This window comes from Globicephala melas, chromosome 7 (genome assembly GCF_963455315.2).
Source record: "Globicephala melas chromosome 7, mGloMel1.2, whole genome shotgun sequence".
NCBI classification, from domain to species: Eukaryota; Metazoa; Chordata; class Mammalia; order Artiodactyla; family Delphinidae; genus Globicephala; species Globicephala melas.
The window spans coordinates 19527539-19551364 of NC_083320.1; the positions used below are offsets into that span (position 1 = coordinate 19527539).

Genomic DNA, 23826 nt, shown 5'->3' on the forward strand with positions numbered 1-23826 from the left:
GGGTCCCACTGCCTCTCCTGGCTGGAAACTGAGGCTGGCTCCGGGGAGGGAGGGGCTGTCATCATGGGTCTTGGGGACACACTGTTGGCAGACTGTTTTCCCCATGCTTCCCCTGCCCTCTGATCCTCCACCCTCAGACTGTGGTGCAAATCTGAGAGTAGGACCCCTGAATGTGGAAGGCCTCGTGCTTCTCCCTCCCGGGGGGGGGGGGGGTTGGGGGGGTTGGAGGGGGTGGGGGGAGTGTGTGGCAAAGGGCCTGAGGCATTGCTGCACTTTGAGAGGTGCTGGGAACGCATGCAAATGAGATGCAAATAGGGGACTGCGGCGGGGCCTGGGGCTGGGGGTGGGGGGGGCCTGACCCTGCCTCAGTCTGGCCTGAGTGTTAAGGATGACAAATAGTAAAGGAAACGACCATTGACCTGGGCTGTGAAGCCCAGCCTCAGGAAGGAAGGGAGGGAGAGGGGCTCTGTGGGGCAGCAGGGCGGGGTTTGGCTTCTGGAGTCAGCTCTGGAGGGTGCCCTAACCAGGGGGTCCCAGGGGTGGCCCAGAGATGACAGCACCCTGGAGGACAGCCCAAACTCATCCCCAGCTGCAGGGGGGTGGTGTGGTCAGAAGGGGGAGGGTTCAACCCGAATGCATAGACTTTGACCAATTGCCTAGGGCGACCCCCAGGGCCTGGCTCCCAGCCAGCGTGTGTCAGGTCCAGCAGGATTCTGAGGGCCAGGGTCTCTCCCCTTGGGGTCTGGGCATGTGGCCCTGTCTTCTCTGTAGTGGAGGGAGAGGAAGAGGGCGGGGCCAAGGGCCCTGGGGCGGGTGGCTCTGGGAGGCCACTCCCCTGCCTCCACCCTAGGAAGATTTCAGGAGCCAATCCCTCCCTGCTGGGTGTTTGTGGTCAACTCTTAGCCCAGCTCTGAGGAGCTTCCCCTCAGTACTGTAAGAGCCTGGGAATCTGGCCCAGCGAACGTGGGGGTCAAGGGGCGTGGTGCCCTCCAGGGGGAGTGCTGGGACCTGGAATGCCCAGTTGTGCCATATGGTGACAGAGCCTTGAGTTGGAAAACCTGGATCCAAATTCCTCCTCCTTCATCAGCTGCTCTGTGACGCTGGGTGATCGCTTAACTGCTCTGAGCCCATCTCTAAGACTGGGATAAGAGTCATAGTCACTTACCAGGTTTTAATGGGGGTCTGCATGGAAAAGCACATGGAAAAGGTTTGGTGCAGGGTGGGCGTTTAAATAGGGGTGAAAATGAAATGAAGGAGCCAATGAGTTCAGCTGTGGGTTGACACGCCTCTCCCTCACAGCCCGCTGTGGGGCTGAGAGGCCCGGGAAGCCGGCATTCAGTGCTCTTGGGCCTTGACCTTTCTTTCTTTTGACTTTCTCTTGGCCCTTTTTTCTCTGTCTCTCTGTGTCCTTCTGTCCCCCATTCTGTCGCGTCCCCTACGCTCCCCATGGCAATGCCTAACTCAGCACCTGGCCCCGACGAGAGCGGTTCATTTCCCCTCTCTTCTCTGTGGCCTCTTTGTGGCTCCATGGGCGGCCCGCCACCCCCAGCTCCCTCTCCTTCATCCCTCTGGGTCCCTGCTTCTGACCCACTCTTTGTCCCACTCTCTCCTCCTGGCTTTTCTGCCCTCCGCGTCTCTAGCGTCTATCTGCCATTTACAAGCATCCATTGAACGCCTATTAGATGCCAGGCACTGCCCGGCTCCTTTCTGTGTTCTGCGTCTCCTTGCCTCCCAGCTGCCGCTTCTCTCCCTCCTGCCCCGTGCGGCCTCCTGCCCTCCCTTCCCCCAGCTGCACTGGGCTCCAACACTGGTATTATTCAGTTTTATGAGAACCCCCCCAAGGCCTGCCCCTGAATGGACCAACCACAACTGGAACCAGATGTGCAGTGCTGTGCTTGGGGATGGGAGGGAGGAAGGGAGGGAGGAGGGAAAGGGGCATGGACTGGCTCAGGGAGAGGGGAAGGAGGGTTGGGGGATGGGAGGTGGGAAACCCTGGGAATCCTGAGTCTTCATCAGCCTGGAGGAGGAGGAGCTGGGAGGGGACAGAAGGGCTGAGCAGGCTTCTGCGGGAAGCAGTTCTGGCGCTGTGTGTGTGTGTGTGTGTGTGTGTGTGTGTGTGTGTGTGTGTGTGTGTGTGTGTGTGATCGGCTGTGGGACAGCTCTTGGAAATAAAGGGAACGGCTGCTCTTCTTTGAAAGCCTCTAGTTTCTTGACTTCCTCTCTGTGTGGTTTTTAGAGATTTGCTGAATTCATGGTTCTGTACCCAGGTGTTGGAGCAGGAAGGCTGGGACAGAGGGAATGATGGTGGAGTGGGGGATGAGAGCGGCTGGAGGACGGTGTTTCTCAGAGCCCCCTGCATCTGCTGCAGCCCTGGGGTGGGTGGGATGCTCCTGGGACATCTGTGTATCAGTCTGATGGTCCCCATGTCTTAGCATACTCAGGTTTTCTGTCTGTGATAATATAACTTTGAAGATAAAAGTCTGCATACAGTTATCTCGGTACAACCTTGTGCAGAATTAAGCATTTAAAAGAGCCCTTTCATTCGATTTTTAACTCATCATCCATCCATCTCTCCATTGTTCATTTATTCATTACACATTTATTGAGAATCTACTAGGTGTCAGCGTTGTGCTAGGCACTGGGCAAAGTTGGAAAGGAGAAAGAAAAAGACAAGTAGATCTTTGCTCAACTATTGGAAGATACAGGAGTGCACCCGACAAGTGTATGTCACAGCGTTAGCATTTGAGCGAGAGCCCCGGGTATTCAGCAGAGGGGTCAGTACCTACCAAATAGCTGGAGAAGGATCCATAGAGAATGTGGCTTTTGAACTGAGCCCTGAATGATGTGATGGCAAGGCTCAACGGGCAGGGCTGCACCACAGAGGGTCTCGAATGTCATGCTGCAGAGCTGGGACTGGATACGGTAGGTTGTGGGGAGCTAGGGACTATCTGATGTCAAGCAGGATGATAGTAGGTGTGGGTTGGAAAGAGGCGACGGGGAGGATAGCACTTCTGCTCTTCTGTGACCTGGGAGAGGGTTCCACTTTTATTTTCTTATTTTAATTTTTAAATTAAAAAATTTTTTTGGCCGCACGGCATGGCATGTGGGATCTTAGCTCCCCGACCAGGGATTGAACCCACGCCCCCTGCACTGGAAGCACAGAGTCTTAACCACTGGACCGTCAGGGAAGCCCTGAGGGTTCCACTTTTATAGCAGACCCCCCTCTCTACCTCTAGAAGAGCCTAGATGGCTGACATGGACTACTGTCACTTCCCTCCCCTGACCAGGGCTGACCCAAGCCCCTGAGCAGCCCCTGGTCTGCAGGGGTGTGAGGGTTAGGCAGGATAAGGCTATTTGGAGACAACTTTGTCTCAGAGTTGGGGCAGTGGGGGCTGGGCAGGGCCCAGGAGGCCTGGGCCAGTTTCCTACACAATCTCAAAGGCACGTTCTGTGGAACCAGGTCTTTCCCATCTCTGGTCAGTTCCCACGTACTTACAGATTGAGGACACTGTCAAGGTTGGTAGGTTCTGAGATGCTGCAATTTGGGACTCTGGGAGGCCAGCCACAGCTGCTGCCCCATCACTGCCCACCGACTCTTCCCATCTGGGAGGGGATGAGGTCATCTTGCTCTGGAGGCAGGGGGTGGATGCAATGAGGCCTCCGTCTCTGCCCTCCCCACGTAAGGTCCTGAGGAGGTGCCTCTCTCCCCGTCTCCGTCCTCCTGGGCTTCACTGTCACGGATTGGGGGGGGGGTTGGGGAGCAGCCCTCTCACGTGCTGACCATCTCTGTGACGCTGGCCCCAGATGCCACCAAATCTTTCCTGAGGCTGTTTGTTCCTCCCGGGGCTCCCCTATCACTTTACTCTTTGGAAAATTGAAGCCTGCGTAAGGGTTTGGCTGGATTCATAAAATCAGTGAACATTAGAACCAGAAAAGATCTCTGAAGACCTTTGGATCCAAACTCATCGGCCAGCAGGGGAAACTGAGGAGGCTCAGAGATGCAGGCCACTGACCCAGGACCTCACAGGAGGGTGGCCCAGGTGGCCAAGAAAAGGACCTTTGAATCTCTGGAGGGCTGAGTGGTGGGGAGCTTGTCTCTGGAGCCAGCCCGTCGGATCCGAGCTCCTGCTCTACACCATCCTGTGTGGTCTTGGACAAGTCAGCTAACCGCTCCAGGGTCACTTTCTTCAGCTAAAATAACAAGGGAGATTCGAAGATTAAGTGAGAGAGAGGGAATATTCTTTAAGTGCCAGGCGTACAAATAGGTATGCAGCAAATGACTTTTTCCTTCCCCTCAGAATAACCCTATCTGCTTCTTTTATCATTTGTATGGTACCCCAGACTTCAAATCACATTTCCCCCAATATTTTTAATTGTAAAAATTTTTTTGCATATCGAAAAGTTGAAAGGATAATATGGTAATCTCCCTGATTCTGTAATAAACACGTTGCTACATTTGCTTTATCACATTTCTATCTCTCCCTCCATCAATCCGTCTTATTTTTATTTTTGGATGTATTTCAAAGAGAATTGAAGCATGCATTTCATTAATGAGAGTTCAGTTCAAATCATTTTTGAATATACAGTCACAAACGTCCTAACTCAGCCCAGAGAAAAAAGCCAAGATTGTTATCCCACATTTGACAGAAAAAAAACAACAAAAAAAAAAACAGGTTCAGAAATGAGATTTTAGGTCTCCAGTCACAAAATGAGTTGGAAACAGCATAAGGCAGAGCGGTTTACAAAAGTTGGGAGTTGCTATTATTATTATTGTCTCACCAACCATCCTTCTCCACCCAGTAGCCCTTGGGCCATTTCTCTGTAGCTGTGTCTCTTCCATGGGGTCCTGGACCTCTTGGCATCCTGCCCCCTCTGCCCCGAAAGCCCTCTGTCCCTCGCTTCAGGTCCCCTGGGAGGCTGCTGGGCTGGCAGCCATGGGGGGGCACCCTTCTTGGCATGCCTTGCCGCAGGCATACGGGCCCTGCCGCCCAGCTGGCCGAGCTGGGAGCTGGACGTGAATGCCCTGGCCGAGTGCTTCAGGGGTTAAAGGAGGCGGCGGGCAGACTGCTGGCCGGCTCCGGGAAGGGGGAAGGAGGAGGCGGTGCGCTGACAGCCCGCCCGCCTCCACTGCCAGGGGAGGGAGCCTGGCGAGCTGCGCCCTTGCTCAGTTCCCAGTAGGGGCCCTGGGACCAGCTCTGCCCCCTGCGCCAGCTCCCTGCCTGGACACAAGGCTCACTCACGCCCTCCTCTCGGCAACCAGCTTCTTGCCAGCCACAGCTGCTGCCCCATCACTGCTCACCGCCGCCCCCCGTCCTGTGAGCCCAGACACCCATCCCACCCAGTGACTCCTCTGCCGGAAAGGTGAGTGTGGGGTGTGCGTGTGCGTGTGTGTGTGTGTGTGTGTGTGTGTGTGTGGCGGGCTGCCGGCACTGGTGCTGTCAGGACCACCAGTGGGGCATAAATTAGAGGAGGGGGGAGGTCAGTCTGCCTGCTCACGTGCCTCTGGGCTAGGTAGCCCCCCAGGCCAACATGTCAGCCCCCTGCCGCCGTCAGTGTCTGGTTCTGGCAGGGATGTCTGGGGCGCGGTTGTCCCTGCTTGGAGAGAGACCAGTCACAAGGAGTTTTGTTTGCTGGGGAAGTTGCTGGTGTCAGTGGCTGCTTGAGACCGAGGCCAGCAGGGACGAGTGGGGAGGGACACACTGACCAAGGCAGTGGGGAGGTTGGGGCATTTCGTCTCCAGGGTCCCTTCCCTTGCCTGCCTGCTGTCGCAGGGCTGCCTGGGGGCGAGGACCACGACACAGGCGTGGGCAGTTTTTCCTCTCCATTTCTTGCCCTGCCATGGGTGGGAGCTGTTACTGGGCACCTTCTTCCTCCTTGGGGCTCTTCTTGCTTCCACGCCTCATCTCCCAGGGGCAGCCACGTCTGCGAATGAGGGTCTGGCAGGCTCAAGAAGGTTTCCCACTTCACCCTCCTCAGCGTGGGTCCGTGCTCCCTTGCCCATGGGCACAGCCTGGCATGAGTGCCCCCTGCCGCCCTCCCCCAGCCAGCAGCTCCGACTCCCTTCTCACCCCTCTGGGTAGAAATAGCTAATCCAGGTGGTTAATGAACAGACACACGCAGCTGCCTTTCACCCCCCGCTCCTTCCTCTCTCCCCACCGCTCTCTCCTGCCCTGACCCTCAGTCATGCCTGCCACCCCTTGCCAAGCCCAAGCACCCATACAGAGCTAACCTCAGTGTCTGTCCCCTACCCTCAGTTCAGGACCAGGGCCAGGACTGCCTCTCCAGATGTTTTTAGGTTGGGCACTGTCTTAGCAGAGGAAACTGGGAGGGTGGTGACCGAGGGGTGACCAAGAGAAGCCCGCTGGGCTCCCGAGCTGGGCTCCCTGCGGCGGGTGGGATGGGGTTAGGGGACGGGATGGGTGCTGGGTAGGGGAGGAACTGGCTTGGGGAGGGCAGAACAGGCGGTCGTGGAGTGAGGCTTAGAGGGGCAGCTGGAGGCGAGGGTTCTCGAGCCTTTGGGGACAGGGGCTTCTCTTCTGGGAGCCCCAGCGTTCCTTCCATGTGGTAGAGCCAGCCAGGGGTTTGGGAGGGTGTGGGGGGAGTACCCTTTTTCCTCGAGTCTCTGCTGGGCCCCTTCCTGCCGCTGCCTGGGTCGGGTGGGGACCACTGTGGCTCAGACTTGGCCTTAAGTTGCTCCCACCCCTGCCAGCTGGCGGCTACTCCAGTCTCCCCCACCCTTGCTCTCCCCCGGGACCTCAAAGCTTGCTAAGGCTAAGGCACCCTCTGCCCTGACCCCTCTGGCCTAGGAGAGTAGGAGGGAGGACCTGGACCTGGCTCTGGAGTGGGGAGCTGGCTGGGACAGCTCTCAACGGGATCAGTGCTGGGGTCGCAGCGTGGGCTTGGCCTTGACTCTGCTGCCCGCAGAGGGCAGGGAGTGGAGACAGTGGGCCAGGGCCTAGGAGGGTCTCTCAGCCGGTCTAATAGGACTGGGAGCCAGAACTTTGAGCTGAGAATTCTTGGGTGGCGGAGGAGGCAACCTGGGAACCTCTGCTTCCAAGTCCTTGGCCTTGAACCCTTCTGGCTCTCCTTCCTGATCCCTCATCCCATGCTTCATCCTTCACTTCCCTCAAAGCCCCAGTTCAGAATCTCCCTTGGGGGCTGCGGTATCCAGAACTGTAAACACAGGGAGCTGGTGGCCAGGTTGGAGGGGGGCCGGGGTGGGGTGCAGAGGAGTTCAGAGAGGAGGTTACCCTTTGGTGACCATCTTCTCATTGCTGAGGGACTGTGGCTGAAGCTTTGGAGTTTGGGAACTCTCAGTGCCCTGTTTCTACTGAAGTAAGAGTAGGAAGCAAAGGGGCAGAATGGATTTTAGTTTGGTGAAGGAAGCTCAGCTCGGTGTAACGAAGGGCTTCCTAACAAGCCTGGCGGGTCAGCAGGAGAAAGGGCTGCCTTGTAAGGTGGTGAGCTTCCCGTCTGGGGGCGGGGAGTTCAGACAGAACCGGACAGCAGCTTGGAAGGATTCCTGAGCTGGGATGTGGTTAGAAGGGATGACCTTGAAGGTCTCTTGGGATGCTGAGGTCCTGGGATTCTTAGAGTCGGGGAATTCTCTGACACCCGGATCAGGGAGCAGGAAGGCAGTGGCCTCTGGCCTGGGGTGTGGGCACAGGCAGGACCTCTCAGGGTCCTTTTGTGCCCTGCCAATGTTCGGGGAACGGAGAGCCTGACGCTCGGCCCTCACACCCATAGCTCACTGCCCCACCAGGTCTGCTTCCTGCCAGGATTTTGAGTTTCTTCCGATTCCTCTTGTCCCACTGCTTGCCTTGCCCGGCTGGTTAACCCCACAAGGGCTGGAGCAGACCTGTGGGCCCAGGGCACGGTGTAGGATGGAGGGGAGCCCTGCTCCCCTGCAGTTAGAGCCCATATCCCGCCCTGAGGTGCTAACTGGGGGCAGTAGGCAAGGAGGGGGGTGTGCACTGAAGGTGGGCAGCTTGAGCCCCTGTCCAGTTTGCCCCCCAAAATGGGCCTCCCCAGCCTGCCTGGAAATGGTAGGCAGCGGAGCCAAGATCTGAGATGGGAAAAACACAGGGGCTGCACTTCTCTGAGCCTTGGTTTCCGAATTTGTAAAATAATACAGGGTAGTCAGGGCAGCTAGAGGTGGTTTGTGTAACTAACTGCTGGGGGTGCCAGCCAAGGGCGTAGTTCTAGTGCCTCTCTGGAGTGTGGGAGGAGCCGGCCACCTGCTCCCCGCCACTGGCCTCTCCAGACCTGTTTTCCAAGGTTGGGGTGGGGGGGCTTGAGGGCAGAGAGGAGAGGCAGGGTAGGGGTGGGGTTCAAGGTTTCTGAGCATCAAACCCTGGGAGACTTGAGTTTCCCTTGATGGAGCGTCAAGGTGGGCTTCTGGGGTGGTCTCTGGACCCACACTGGATGTCCCAGCCTGCCTCTCTCTGCAGCCCCTCCTCTCTGGATGCCCTGGGAGCCCTTTTCTCCTTAGTGGAGAGAGCGAAGGAGTAGGGTCCTGGTCTCAGCTGAGGATGAAGTCCCTTCTGATGTCTAACTTCAGTACCTTGGGACCAGATGAAGCTGCTCAGTTAGGATGCTTCTTCCTCTGGTCTGACGGGGACCCAGTGGGAGGGGCAGGGAGGTGAGATGCTGAGTGTGCCCTTGACCCTGGAGAAGTCAGGGTCGGAGCTGGGGTGGCTGGCAAAGGGTTTCAGGTGCAGCTACTCCGGCTTCTTGGCTTATTTCTGGGGCCTTGAGTCTCTTTCACCCCAGAAAGGGAAACCGAGGCCCAGTTGAGGGATGTGTATCAAAGGGGGGCAGAGGAAAGCTCTCTCAGTTACTCGACTCTGAAAAAAAGCGAATCAGAAATGGGTTGGTGCTGCGGGAGGGAGGGAGGGATCTGGGGAGGCTGGAGGGATTTTGTCCCCAGCACCGTCCGCCCATGGCCCCGGTCTTGGCTTCCAAAGCTATTAGGCGTGCAGAGCTGTGGGCACCAGCAAGCTGGAACGAGGGTGGTGGCGGGGGGCAGGGCTGCCAGTCCTGTGGGCCACGCCACCCCCCCTCGGGTGCCCCCTCTATTATGCATGGTCACATGCAGCCCTCCCCTCCTTCCTTCTCGCCAATCACCTGAAACGCTTTCCCATGGTGGGGGGCGGGGCCGCAGAAGGTGCAGCTGGGTCCCTGGCCTGCCTCTAGCCAGCTTGGTGACCTTGGCCATCTTCCTACTTGTCCACACCTCGGTTTCCTCAGGGAGGGTGGTCGGTGTCTGTGGGGTGGGGGGTGGTAGGTGGGCCCAAGGCCGTCCCTGGCGCTGCCAGTCCTAGTCCGTCCTCCAGGGTTAGTCTGGGCTCTCTAATCCCTGCCTTTTTAGGGCTGCAAGCCTGTAGCTCAGGCCTGGGTGTTCCAGGAAGCAGAGAGGGACTGGCCCAGAAGGGCTGTGTCCTGGGGAGCTGATGGGGCGTGAGGGGCTACAGCAGGGCCCGAGTGGAATCCTGTCTTTCTGCCATTATGGGGCAAGGGTCCCAGGCCTAGGTCAGGGCCCCCAGGAGACTTCCTAGGCCTTCTCCAGCAGAGAATATGGGACCCCTCAGTTTTCCTAGCCCTTGCAAGCTTCCTAGGTGCTCACATGTCTTCTAGTTGGATTACAAGCCCCTTGAGGGCATGCCTGTGCCACTTGCCTCCCTGGTGATCCTTGCTGTGCCTGGCACAGTGCTGCTTAGCGCGAATCAACTGACTAATGAGGGGCAGACGGGTGAGAGTTTCAGACAGTTTAAAAATTTAAAAAAAATTTTATCCTTTAATGCAATTTGTAAAGGTTACGTTCCATGTACAGTTATTACAAAATATTGGCTAGATTCCCTGTGTTGTACAGTACATCCTTGTAGCCTAACAGTTTGTACAACCAATAGTTTGTACCTTCCCCTCCCCTACCCTTATATCCCCCCACCCCCGCCCTGCCACTGGTAACCACTAGTTTGTTCTCTCTCTCTGTGAGTCTGCTTTTTTTGTTATATTCACTAGTTTGTTGTATTTTTTAGATTCCACATATAAGTGATATACAGTATTTGTCTTTCCCTGTCTGACTTATTTCACCTAGCATAATGCCCTTGACAGTTTTAATAATAATTTCTGCCTCATAGTGTGGTTGTGAGGATCAGATGAGTTAGTTCACTGAAAACACTTTGAACAGTGCCTGGCACATAGTAAGTGCTCAATAAATGTTAGCAATTATTATTATTGCTATTATTATAATTATTACTGGTGGTGGTGGTGGTGGTGGTGGTGGTGGTGGTGGTGTCCTTCCAGGAGCCCAACTCTGGGTTGGCCCTTTTCTCTCTTGCTGTGGTTGTTCCACCCCTAAGATAGGGAGGCTTATGGGACCAGAGAGTGGAGGAGATGTTGGCATCATTTTCCCCCAAGGGGTCCTAGCCTCAGAGCCCAGAGAAGAGACGTCCTCCCCCCTCCAACTCTGTCTCTCTGTGACTGGGGGCTGGTGGGGAGATAAGGGGACCTCTCGAGGCCTTCTCTGCCCAGGGAAGGGAGCTGTGTTTATGGAGAACTCTGAGAAAGCTGCCATCACTGTAGACAAGATGCATTATTATAAACCAGCCCAGGCTCCCCTTCTTGGATCCCATCCATTCCTTGATGAGAGTCACTGAATCAGAGACTCCCAGCCCAGCAAGGATGTGGCCTGGCCTCCAGGCAGGCCACTCTTGACCTCTGGGCAAGCTACTCTTGACCATGGACTATACCCGTAGGGGTAGCAACTATATTTGAAAGTGAGATTCCCCAAATAATGCTGCAAGTTGCTGTGTCTTATACCCTCTAGGTCTCTCTGAAGTCTAACCTGCATCCCTCTTTTAAATTTCGTTTAATTTTTGGCTGTGTTGGGTCTTCGTTGTTGCGTGCGGGCTTTCTCTAGTTGTGGCGAGCGGGGGCTACTCTTCGCTGCGGTGCTAGGGCTTCTCATTGTGGTGGTTTCTCTTGTTGAGGAGCACAGGCTCTAGGTGCGTGGGCTTCAGTAGCTGTAGTTCGTAGGCTCAGTAGTTGTGGCTCGTTGGCTGCAGAGCGCAGGCTCAGTAGTTGTGGCGCACGGGCTTCGTTGCTCAGCGGCATGTGGGATCTTCCCGGACCAGGGCTCGAACCCGTGTGCCCTGCATTGGCAGGCGGATTCTTAACCACTGCGCCACCAGGGAAGTCCTAACCTGCATCCCTCTTGCTGCAACTTTAGTTTAGTCCCTTATTGGTAGGAGGTGAGGGAGAACCATGCCCAGCCTTTCCTGCATGCCTCAGAGCTGGGAGCTTTGACCCCGTGGTGGCAGGGGCAGGCTCTTGGCCACACTCCCTCACCATCTGAGGCCTCTCTGGGGTCCTCTGCTTTCTGGTGCCCCTGATGTTCCTCGTTAGTAGGGGTCAGCCCTCAAGGCCTGCCAAGCTACACCCTCCACCTAGCCCTGGTTCCCACCCAGGAAGGCTGAGGTTGCTCCGGGTTGGGGGTGTGAGCTCCATTTCCGGACCCCTGGTCCGCCCAATTGCAACTGTAAAAGGCATTAAGCTTTTTTTTTTGGAGAAAGAATGGGTTTGGGCTGATGGTGATGACAGCTGCAAAGGGTTCCTGAGCTCAGCCTGACCCTATCTCGCTTCCCTTCCTCAGCCCCTGCTCACCTCTGCCCCATTGCTAGGCCATTGCCCATCTAGAGGAGGGGCTTACCTTTGACCCTTGACCTTGACCAGACCTGAGTAGTCAACTGGTCTCTGACAACCCTTTATGCGGAGCAGCCTGGGGGTTCAGCATGGGGCTTGTTGCTAGGGGGGTGTTGCCCAGGGGCAGACAGAGGGCTTCAGGGGATGCATAAGGGAGGGTTTCTGCCCTGGGGTCCCTGTGGCCTAGGGCAGTGGGAGAGCAGGGCTCTTGCTCTGTCCCTGGACTCTGGACCAATCCCTTCCCTTGCTGGGCCTGATGTCCTCACCTGTAGGATGGAGGGCTGGAGAGACGCTGGGCTGGAAGAATCTGCGAGTCCATTTCCCTGCCGGAGCCTCCCCCGGTCCCAGGCTGTGAACTTCACCTTGCATTGACCTTGCTTCCCTCCCCACCCCGCCCCCCCCACCTCTGGCAATCACTGGCAGGAAGTCCTGCTGATTAGGGCCCTAATCACCAGCTGAGACTCCCAGAAACGACGAGCTGGTAGAGCAGAGAGGAGCCACCAGGCCAGGAAGGGGGAAGCACGGGGAGTTGCCCCCACCCAGGGTGACATGGGCTGGGGTGTTGGCTGTGACTAGGGGCCACTAGATGCCTGCTTGGGATTGGGGGTCAGCTCCTTGGGCTGGGGCGGTGCCCGGACACCCACTGTCAGGGCCGTGTGGCAGTGGCTGAGTGCAGCTGGGCACACTTAAAAACCTTTTTGGGCATCTACCCTCTACCACGCAAGGTGCCAGGGGTATGTGTGGGGCTGGGAAGGCCAAGGAGACATGGTCTAGTAGGAAACAAAGGGGAGTAGACAGAGGGTTTCTGCAACATGCAGTGGAGGCATCAAGCAAGAAGGAGTGCACACGAGCGGGTGGAATGGAGAAGACTTTGGAGAAGAGGTGCCATTTGAGATGGGTTTTGAAGGTTGAGAAGGAGTTCGGCAGGAAGGAGCAGGGGCAAAGGCTTCTTCAGGCACAGGGGAAGGCACGCACAAGGGCACAGTGGCACGCATGTAACGATGGATAAAATAATGGCTCCAGGCCTGTGTCAGAGTCAGACAGGCTTAGGTGTCCCTCCCACCTCTGCTGCTTACTAGCTGTATGACCTTGGGCTGAGCCTCAGCGTCTGCATCTGTAAAATGGGGTTAATATGCAATCTTATAGAGTTCTGGTGGGATGAAATGAGATTGTACTTGTCAAGTGCCTACTTGTGAAACTCAGTGTCTGCCACAGGCCAAGCCCACAGAAAGTGGTTTGTATGGGAAAGGCTGGCTTTGTGGGAGCCTGGAGGTGTTGCTTGGGGTTCGGCTGCGGGGGATTTTCTGGGAGAGGGAAACAGCAGAGGGCCTTCACGTAGGAGAAACACAAAGAGGGTTTTATTTAGGAAGGTGATTTGGGTAGCTGTGAAGGCTGTCCTGAGCCAGGAAGACCGGGGACAGACCACAAGTCCGATCTCCTGGAGTCCCTGGGCTGGGAAGCCCTCTCCTGAGTCCCTTCGCGCCTCTGGGCTTCCTTACCACGTGCTGTCCTCCTCTCCTGGATCAGGAGGCTGGAGATGCACTGAGATCTCCTTTCTGGAAGATCTTTCAGGACAGAAGAGAGCCCTCCTCGGCAAGGCTTCACACGTGAAGGGATGGACGACTGCAGCAGGCGGGAATGGGGGTAGACCGCGGGCAGCTCCCATTTCTAAGGAATCAAGGGACTCCTTCAGGGGGCTGTCCTTCAGCACCTGCCCGGCACCCAGTAGGTGCTTACTATTTGTTGAATGAATGCATGAACAAGGGTGTCCCCTGGTCAGCGCGGAGGCAGGGGGTGCCCAGCCTGACTGTAAGTGGTCTGGCTAGTGTCTGGACAGGGGCTGCCCACCCGTAGCCAAGAGGAATGTTGAGTGTTGCAGAGGCCAGGTGCTCAGCAACTGCATGGATGAGGGAGCGGAGATTTCAGGAGCTTTAACTTCCCGGAGTGAGGTCCTATCACAAGGGCAGTGTGGCACGGGGGGTCACGATCACAGACTCTGCAGCCACGCCGTCTGGGTTTGAATCCTGACCCCACCTCTCGCAGGCTGTGTGACTGCCGGCAGCTTACCTAACCTGCTGGTGCTTGAGTTTATTCCGCTGTAAAATGTGGGAACCAGAAAGAACCGTGTCTTCTGGACATACTGTATGACCTTTGGTTATTATTACTGCTATGGTTATTACATTGTGGATGCAGAGGGAGAGAGCCGGGCAGGGGCTTCTTGGCAGGGATGAGAGCGGCTGCGCAGAGCGGGCTGGGAGAGCGCTAGCGATAGGGGGAGGCTTTGAAGAGTCCTCGGGGCCTCATGAGCTGCCTCCTCGGACACCACACATGGTGCTGCCTCTGCTGTGGCCAGCTGAGCCGAGCTGAGCGTGGGAGCGGAGGCAGCAGCCAGGCCTGGATTCCAGGCTGGAGCCCTGGGAGACAGGGGCGAGCCAGGGCGAGGGGTGGGGGAGGAGAGGTGAGCAGAGAGGAGGCCAGGACTCTCCCTAGTCCCCAGCTGGGACCCCAGGAATTCCTTCCATCATCTCTTGCCAGAGGGCCTGGCCTTTTAGCTCCAGGGCCTTCAGAAGGCCTGTGGTCCATCTCCCTGCTTCCTGGGCAGACTGTTTCTGATGCCTCTTCACTGTTAGAAAGTGATTACTCTATACTAACCATCATCTGGCTGCAACTCCTTTCTTCCCCCTTCAGCTCGCCTTCAGCTCTGCCACCGCCCGTGTTGTGGAATGAGCAGCTGCTTTGCAGCACGGGAGAGTGAGGGTAGACTTCAGTGCTCTTCCCTGACTTGGGGCAGGGGGAGGGGATTAGCTGGAGGGACTGGTGGCAGGGGGGTCGGGTGGCCTGTTTCTAGTCCCCCTTTGGCACTGAGTGACCTTGGGAAAAGCACTTCCCCTCTCTGGGCTTCAGTTTCCTCGTTTGTGAGATGAGAAGGTGGAGTTAGGAGAGTTCTTGCGTTCTAATCAGTGATGGAGTTCTGCAAGTCCATGGATCTTTCTGAACAGAGAGGCTCTTGCTCTTGGGGCTCTTGGAAGAGTTGTCCACCATGGACGTGGGGGCCCTGGAGCGTCTTTACGCATCTACCGGGAAGCCTGCTGAGACGCTGAGGAGGTCCCTTCCAGCCCTGGGACTGGAAGATTCTTTGCTCGGTGACCTCTCCTCCAGCTCCATTTCTTAGAACAGAGCGGAGGGCAACAGCTGTCAGAGTTGAATGGGCCAGAGCTTCTGGGTCTCTGTCCCAGTGACTCAGGTGGGGATGTGCTGGCGAGATTTGAGCTGGTGAAGTGAGGGAGGGAACTGGGCAGATCTGCCAGCTCCCCCTTGGCCACGCTTCGGGGACGGAGTGGGAGTAAGTGATGTGCTGAGCAGTGGACGTGCAGAGAGGAGTGAGTAACAGTTGTGAGTAATGGCTCAGTGTCTCTGCCGGGCAGGTGGCTCTTAGACTGTACAGAGCTGTCTGGGGCTCCGGAAATGCTCCCTGGAGGCCAAGCCACTGAGTCACGGCGGCAGCCTGAGCTTTGCTGCCACTGCCCTCCTTAGGAGTTGGGAGTCCAGCCCCAGCCCCTCCCCCCATCTATACCTCCACACCCCCTCAGCCCCATAGCTGCCCTGTTTTGTCCTCTAAGCGCCCTAGTGACTTGGATTTCCTGAAGGAGTATATATTTTGTATTCTGACTGTCCTGGGTTTGAGTCCCAGCTCAACTGCTCATAACCGAGTGGTCTTGGGCAACTTACTTTTCTTGTTGAGTTTCAGTGGCCTCATCTGGAAAAAGGGAGTATTGCCTGTTGTGCGTATTGTTGAACGGGTTAAATGTGGTACTATGTCTGAAGTACACAGTACACGGTAGGTATTCAAATAAAGTGGTTGTCCCACAAACCCTAAACTCTGTTTTGCTTCTCACCACCTCCACCTCTAAAATTCCTGCTTCTGTGCCTTTATCCCATAATTTTCAGGATGCTTATCCTCCAATTAGATCTGCCCCATCGTTTGTGCACATGCCATCCTGTTTCTGCCACCTCCTTCCCAGCTTCCGTCTGTGTGCCTTACCCCCTCACCTGCTCTAGCAGAAGGATGGGCAAGGCTCAGGTGGCCCGGGCGAGTCCAAGGGGAATTTGTCACTTGTCTGGCTGCAGTGGGTGGTCAGGCTCCTGTGGGCACCTCACATCCCCCACCTCTGTTGGTTCATGCTCTCCCCTCTCCACTGTCTGCCCACATGGGTCATTTCCCCCTCTGGCATTCTGAAATCAGCTGAGCTCAGGGCCATGCAGACTGCCCCTGCTAGTAGGTGTGCTGGCCGTGCTGCTGTGTTCCCGTCTGTGCGGCTCTGCTTGGGGCGGGGCGGGGAGGGAGCGCCAGGGAGTGACTTTGCATCTGCACCTGGCAGTGGTCCTGTGGTGTGTGTGTGCGCGCGCACACGCTCTGTGTGTGCCTCAGGGCGTCTGAGCTGTGTGTGTGCCGTGTCTCTGGGTCACTGGGCCTCTATCTGATGTGAGCTCTCTCTCCTGTCCAGTTAAAATCTGCCTGTTTTCCCAGCCAGATAAAGCCAGGTCTTCCGTTGCCTCTCCCTCCACCCCCTCTTCCCTCCAGACCTGGTTTCGGATGTGTGCATCTTGGAGGGCCTCCCGGGGAACAAGGAAACATTGCAGAGGGGTGGATATGCGTCAGATGGAGCTGAACAATGCCGGTGACAGCCAGGCCTCCGCTGGCCTTCAGTGCTGGCCTGGCTTCAAGTCTCTGCGGCTGGCTAATTGGGAGCGAGAGGGGGCTTCCTGCGACTCAGCTACAGATGGATTTAAAGGAGCTCCATGGAGCTGGGCTTGGCCTGCCCTGCCCTGGGGACCTCCTGCTCCTGGGGCTCCTGGGGCAGTCCATCAGAACAGATGGGGTTCCAGAACACCAGCCCTTGACAGGCGCTAATCGTGCGGAACAGTCACACTAACTCCTCCTGTCGCTGCCATCTGTGGCCCAGGAGTTTTCTACATGAGTGACTTTTCAGATAATTGAAGCTTAGGCCACCTAAGAGTCGAAAGCTCCAAGGAAAAGAAGGTGAATTGCTTTGATGGGAATCTTTTGCATTGTATTATACTGCTCCGAGCTCTGACTTAAGGCAGACAGGACCTTCCTCTCATTCTGTTATTGTTCCTCAGTTTTTTCTCTGTAAAGTGGGCATATGAAGAGAACCTACCTCACAGGGTTCAAGTGAGGATTGCATGAGTTGAGACACATCAAATGCACATAGTATGCCCCGTACAGTTTGCGGCCCTGTAACTGAAGGCGCGGAGGCATGGAGAGGTGCAAGAACTGCATCCGGCTCAAATAGGAGGGAGCTGACGTTTCCCAAGCATGTGCTGTGTGCCAGACATTTTTACTCATGTTATCTCAGTCAACTTTATTTTGTCCTCCCAACCACTCTGCAAAGTAGGTCTCATTATCCCCAGTTTACAGATGAGGAAACTGAGACTCGGGGAGGTTCAATAAGGTCTCAATAGCTGGCCTCTGGCAAGTGGGTATTTGAGCCCAGGCCTAACCCAGTCCAGGGCTTTTCTAATCCTATCTCTTGTCTTTTGGTTGGAAACTCATGATCCCTCAGTGTGTTCAGGAATTTGGAAATGAGGGTCCAGAAGCAGAAGGTGTTATGATCTATCAGAATTGAACCCGCTCCCAGTTACCATGTTTGGGTTAGGTTCAGAGCGGTTTGGAGTCCGGTGATGAGACAAGATGACCTTTAGGGGTCTAGGGAACTCAAGAGCACATATGGACTTTGAGAATACAGAGGTTTTCTCCTGTTTGCTTTTCTTCTGGCAAGCCTTAAATCTTTAAAAAAGGAGGTAGGTAGGCATCGGGAAGGCCTTCCTGATAGCATCGGCGTAGGGCAGTGATGCAGGCAGCATAGGGAGCTGAAGAACCAAATAAACTTGAGGGAATTTCTTCAAATCCAAGGTGTCTTCTTCCCGCCCCCCCCATTTTAATATTTCTGAACTTGGGATGCATCTTACGGTTGAAGTGTACAATACATTTCGGGTAGCATTTCCTCCTCAAAAGTTCTTGTCCAGTTGATGGTGCCCCAGACAATCAATGGTATCTTTGAGATTAGGAAACAGAGCCGTGAACACCTGTGGTTTGCAAGGCTTCTTGCAGATGTGGAAGGGAGAGAGAGCTGCAGGCCATTGCCCTGCCCTGAGAGCTGACTGTGGCCGGGTTTAAGAAAGCAAGAGGAACCTCTGATGTCTGTGTGGGTTTGAGGGTGGCCCCTAGCCCTGGAATTCTCAGTCTGGGACCTCGCTCAGCCCGTCTTCTCCTCCACCCCCCTGCCCCAGCCTCCTCCACCAGGGCCCCTGGTGTGCTCCTTGGCAGTCCCAGAACCCTCTGGCTTCTTGGGTTTCCCCCTTGCTCTTAAATTTGTTTCCCATGCATCCTTCCTGCCTTACTGTTTTAGCACAGCTTAGGGTCAAAGGCTTTTTTCCCTTAAAGTTTTCATCTAAGGTCAGAAACCCTCATGGGGAGTGAGAGGATGGGGCAGTCTCCCTCTGGGTGTAATTTCTGGAAAAACAGATGGACTTGAATCCCAATGAAGTAATAGCCCTCTTCATACCTCCGTTATAGCAGTTACTGAGCTCTTTATAATTCTCTGTTTACATGCCTGTCTCCTCCACTGGGCCACAGGTTCCCCTCCTGGACCAGGCCATTCTTACTCCTCTCTGTCTCCATAGCTGGGAAAGTGGCACCAAAGGGCCCTCAGTCACTGTTGTTGAAGGAATGCCTGGTCTTGCTTCTGTGCCCATCACCTCCCCTCTGTCCCCAGTTCCACTAGAACCTTGACTACAGACCGCAGCCCTTTCCTTCACCAGATTCTTCTAGGAGCTTCCTAGAAACGATGTTTTCTCTGCTGGAGGCCGTGTCATCCAACCCACCTGCTTTAGAACGAATGGCCCTTCTCCAGGCAGGGAGGAAGGGCTGGGGTTTTCCCTGCTCTTTAGATCTTAGAAGGTAACCTTGAAGTCTGCATTTCCAACTCCCTGTTCAGTGCCTCCACTTATATAACAGAGGCCCTGCTTCCTCTGAGTCCTCCAGGCTGGGTCCCTCAGTGGTGGCTGATTTCTCCTCAGTCTTCTTATATCCCCTTGTACTGCTCTCGGTAAACCTCACTCCTCTGCTCCTGACCCCAGCTCAGAGCCTCTTTTCACTTTGGTCTCTTCTTCTGCCACCCCCCACCCCCACCCCTGGCCCAGACATCTCCCCGGCCCACCCACCTCAGAGGCTATGCCCCTTTGACCCCCGACTGGGCAAGGTGCTATGGTCCTGGGCGGAGCTGAGGCTTGGGGTGCTGCCAGGTTGGAACTCTGGTTCCATTACCTACTGGTTGTATGACCTCAGGCTAAGCACATTACCTCTCAGCACCTCGTTTCCCCATCTGTAAAATGGGCTGGTAACCCCTACCTCACAGTGTACCATATGGAAAAAAACCAAACAGACTTGACAGTGGCGTTCTCTGGCTGGAGCACGGGCTTCGAGGCAGAGAGGTGAGGAATGGGACTGGAGAGAGCGACCCAGCCAGGTCTCGAAGGGCCGTGAGGACCATATTAGGGCATCTGGACTTTATCCCATGGAGCCGGGAGCCATGGAAGGACTTCAGGCAGAGGAGTGGCATTAACGGCTATGCCTTGTAGAAATAGTTCTCTGGCTGCCGAGCGGAGAGTGGCTTAGAGGACTGGACTGAGGGCAGGGAGGCCTGTGCCAGGAGGCCGTTGTAAGAATCTCCACGATTAAAGAGACTAGGGGTGAGGGGGTGGCTTGGAGAGATATTTGGGTGGAGGAGTTGACCAGGCTCGGTTGGGGGGCGGTGTAGGAGGAGTGCAGCCAACCCTCAGGTTCGGGCTGAACAACCTTGGGTGGCCCGGAAGTTGGGTGGTTGTCAGTAGCCACGAGGGAGCCCAGGAGGAGGCAGAGTGGGGACAGGGCTGTGAGTGCAGGATGCTGACCAGTGTCAAGCCCTGGGCCCAGCTGTGCCTGTGGCCCCGCATGCCCCACGGTTGTCACTGCCGACCCCTGGCTCCCCTCTTGTGCTCCCAGGGCCTGGCGCCTAGGAGGCACTTGGTACCTGTTTGCTGGACTCATCTTCTCTGATTTTCTGCTCATGAGAAGTCTGGCCTGGCGTGGAACCTCAGCCCTCCCAGGGTCACTGACTTTGGGTGTGGGCCAGCGTGGCCCCTGAGCTGGGCCCTTGGGGCCCCAGTTTGGGTTCCAGGGTGGGCAGCTCTTCAGAAAAGATGTTCTGCCACCAGCTAGGCATCCGGCGATCTGGGTGCTATCTTATGCCATCCTTCGGGTAAGCTCTGAAGGGGACCGGCTGCAGAGGGCAGGGCCTGCTGCTAGGCCTGCCCCACCTGCTTTGCTGCTGCCAGAACCTTCTTGGGAAATATCTGCTCTGAAATATCCCAGTCCAGTGGGCTCAAGAGGGTCAGGCACACCCGGCCTTCCCCTTGGATGGCGTTGGGCTGTGCAGGTCAGGGCTGCTGTGTGTGGGTGTGGCTAGAAACTTCTCTCTCTGGAGAGCCTCATCTTGAGTGTGTTACAGGGCCTGGAGGCTGGCAGAAGCTGGGGCGGCCAGTGAGTGGGGCCTGAGGAAAGGCTCCCGAGATAAGACGGAGGGTTGGGCTACCGGAGAGCTGCTGGAGCTGTGGGGGCGGGTTGATTGGGTCAGTGGTCCAAGAGGAGCCTGGCAGAGGAGGATTTGGGGGAGGGGGTGGGACTGGGGCTCTGGGGGCAGTGACCAGCGTCGGCTGTCTGGGTCGTCCCTGTGTCTTGTCTGCTTGGGTTCTGAGTCAGAGACTGCTGGCTTTGGGGAAAGGGCCAGGCCCCCTCCTTGCCCCTGGCTGGCTCCCTGGCCCCGGAGGGGACTCTGGGCTGGGGCATGGCTCCCCGCCCCTCAGCTCTAGGTGTCCCTGGGAACAGGCCCCTTCTTGCCTCCAGGAACTTGACGCAGTTCCTTTCCCGGTCCCGAGCAGAACTCTATATAAGGGAAGGAAACAGCCGAGCAGGTCGGGACCAAGCTCTGGTGAGGATGGGTGGCCTGGAGGGGAGGGCGCAGGCCTGGGGAGGAGATAGAGCCGGGGCAGTGGCCCCTTCCTCCCCGGGACCCCCCTGCCCAGGGCTTGAGGCTCAGTCTGGGAGGCCAGTGTCTTCAAGCCATGCTGTGGCTCTGCCCCTTTCACCCCGGGCCTTGTACTGGCCCAGTCCCCGCCCCCCACCCCCATGGCCAGGGCATTTCGTAGCTGCCTGACCGTGAGCACCCTCGGGTCCTGGAGGGGTGCACTGCTCACCCCGGCTTCCAAGCCACGCCCTGGTCCACTAGGCTGGGCCTCCCAGCCTGCCCTTGCCTCGCTGGCAGGGGCCGACTGGGTCTTTCTTGATAGAACCCACTGGACTCATAATGTGACCTCTGAGGTGCTGGGCTGTCCACAGACGGGGAGTCGTCTGGCTGTGTCCTCAGTCATGGGGCAGGCGGGCTGGATTCCCCTGGGATCATTGTCTCCATCATTCTTGACCCCTCTGGTGTCTCCTGAGTGGCCAGGGCTCAGAGGATGGCTGCCGTCCTGGTTACAGGTTCCTCAAGTGGGTCCCAGAGGGTGAGCAGCAGACAGAGCTGAGGGCAGGATCCCTGGCTCTGTGAAGGGCAGGAAGGGGAGTGGTGCCCTCCCATGTTTTGGGTGGGGGACAGAAGTAGAGGTTGGAGGGAGCGTCGGTTCAGATGAGGTGGGGATGAGGACCTGCAGGTTTCAGGGTGCCTGATGGCCCCTTGTCTCTAGGCTTTGGGGCTCTTCCCCCCTTGCTCCTTCCCCCATTACTATTAGTGTTACTGCACATCTCCTGCTTGCCTTAAGCTCCCCGTCCTTTACCTCCCCCGGCCCCTCTCCTACTCAGGCACCTTCAGTGGCTCCCCAGTGCTGGCAGCTAAAAGTCTTAACTCCTCTGCTGGGCATTCAGAGTTGCCCATCGTCCAGCCTGGAAAGAGACTTTTTGGCCAGTCTGCCTCCCTCATCTCCTAACACGTGCCCCTTGGTGCTGTCTCTTCCCTTCCCCCACCCTGTGTCCCAGCCAAAGGGGATTCTTTTGACATGGAAAGCCTTCCCACCTCCATGCCTTGTTTGTGTGGTTATTTCCACCTGAAAAGCCCTTTTCCCATCTCCACCTTCAAAACCTTATCCATGGACCTAGTGAGCTCCAGGCTCTGAGCAGAGCCCCAGAGCTTCTCCATGCAAATGACCCATGTGCCTCCTGCCCTCATGGGGCTTGCGAGGGAGTCGGTGAGACACACAGTAGACAAACAGAAGCAAGGCGTCCTGGAGGACTGGCTCGGGTACGCCCTCCTCCGTGGAGCCTGCCTGGGCCCCCCGAGCTCTCTCTGTGCTCTCACAAGTGGGGGCCTCACCCGGCCATGGGGACAGTGTGGCGTGCTGGGAAGAGCAGGTATTGGAGTCAGGCTGATTCGGGTATCAGTCCTGGCACTGTCACTTGATAGATGTGTCATCTTGGATCTCACAGGATTGTTGAAGGGCTGCCTGAGATCCTGTAAGATGAGGATGCTAATAACCTACCTCAAGGGGGTCGTGAAGGGTGAAGGGATAATGTACACAAGGGCTTAGAACCGTGCCAGGCACACAGTGAGTGTGCAGAAAACTTTGGCAACTACCGTTTATACTTCTGCCAATACTGCTACTTCTAGCTGTTCGGCTTTGGGCAAGTTGCTTAAATTCTCTGAGCCTATTTACCTCAAAAACTTGTCAACGAGATTAAATAAAATAACGTATATAAAGCAGCCAACTCAGTGGCCAAGAGTGGGTGCTCTGCAAACCCCAGTTTCCTTCCTTTCCACGTATCTTCTGGTGTCATTCGAGGTGGGTGCCTGGAGTTGTTGGGACAGGGACGTGTAGCAGGTGTCAGCAAGAACTTCTCTGGAAACAGCCCAAGTGTCCATCCACAGATGGATGGATAAATACAATGTGGTATATTCATACGATGGAATAGTATTCAGCCTCAAAATGCAATGCAACTCTGATACATGCTACAACATGAATGAGTCTTGAAAACATTATGCCAAGCGTGTTAGTTTGCTGGGTCTACCATAACAAAATACCACACACTCAGTGCTTTAAACAACAGAAATTAATTTTCTCACAATTCTGGAGGCTGGAGGTCCAAGATCAAGGTGCTGGCAGGTTTGGTTTCCTCTGAGGTCTCTCTCCTTGGCTTGTAGACGGCCACCTCCTCCTTGTGTCCTCACAGGGTCCTCCCTTTGTGCGTGTACCCCTAGTGACTCTCTGTGGGTCCTGATCTCTTTTTGTAAGGACACCAGTCATATTGGATTAGGGCCCACCTTAATGGCCTCATTTTAACTTAGTTACCTCTTTATAGGCCAAGAGTGGGTGCTCTGAAAACCCCAGTTTCCTTCCTTTCCATGTATCTTCTGGTGTCATTCGAGGTGGGTGCCTGCAGTTGTTGGGACAGGGACGTGTAGCAGGTGTCAGCAAGAACGTCTCTGGAAACAACCCAAGTGTTGTATTCAGTTGTATTCTGAGGTGTTGGGGGTTAGGACGTCAACACAAGAATTTTGGAGTATACAATTCAGCTCATAACATTTAGCGAAAAAAGCCAGAGACAAAAAGGCAAATATTGTATGATTCCTTTTGTATGAGATACCTAGAATAGGCATATTCATAGAGACAGAAAGTCGATTAGAGGTTATTAGGGGAGATAGGGGAATTATTGTTTAATGGGTGTCGGGTTTCTGTTTGGGATAATTAAAATGTTCTGGAAATGGATAGTGGAGATGATTGTACAGTATTGTTAGAGTACTCAGTGCCACTGAGTTACAGTTAGAAATGGTTAAAATGGCAAATTTTATGTTATGTGCATTTTATTTTTATGTGCATTACAAAAAAGGGACTAGCAAGACATAGGGGGAAAAACCCTTTTCTGCTCAGGATTATATGAAATGCTTGATTCAGAGGCTCAAGTGGTTCTAGTTTAGGCTGAGACCAAGGCTGTCCTCCAGTCCTGGGGGCCAGGTGGATGTGGGTGTGGGAAGCCTCTCTGGAGGGCTGGGATTTCATGTAACCAATCCTGAGACT

At 55.7% G+C, this 23826-nt stretch overlaps 1 protein-coding gene across 8 annotated transcripts in view; it reads left to right on the plus strand.

The window, feature by feature from the left end:
• The window catches only part of TNS1 (tensin 1), a 205309-nt gene that overhangs the window by 61614 nt on the left and 119869 nt on the right, over positions 1 to 23826 (plus strand). For 2 of the 8 annotated variants that reach the window (XM_070045907.1, XM_070045906.1), the window contains exon 1: positions 5119 to 5361. The exons of the other annotated variants lie outside the window; for them this stretch is intronic. The gene's annotated coding sequence lies outside the window, so the exon portion shown is untranslated. Of the gene's footprint in view, positions 1 to 5118; positions 5362 to 23826 lie in introns of those variants that run through there. 8 annotated transcript variants of the gene reach the window in all.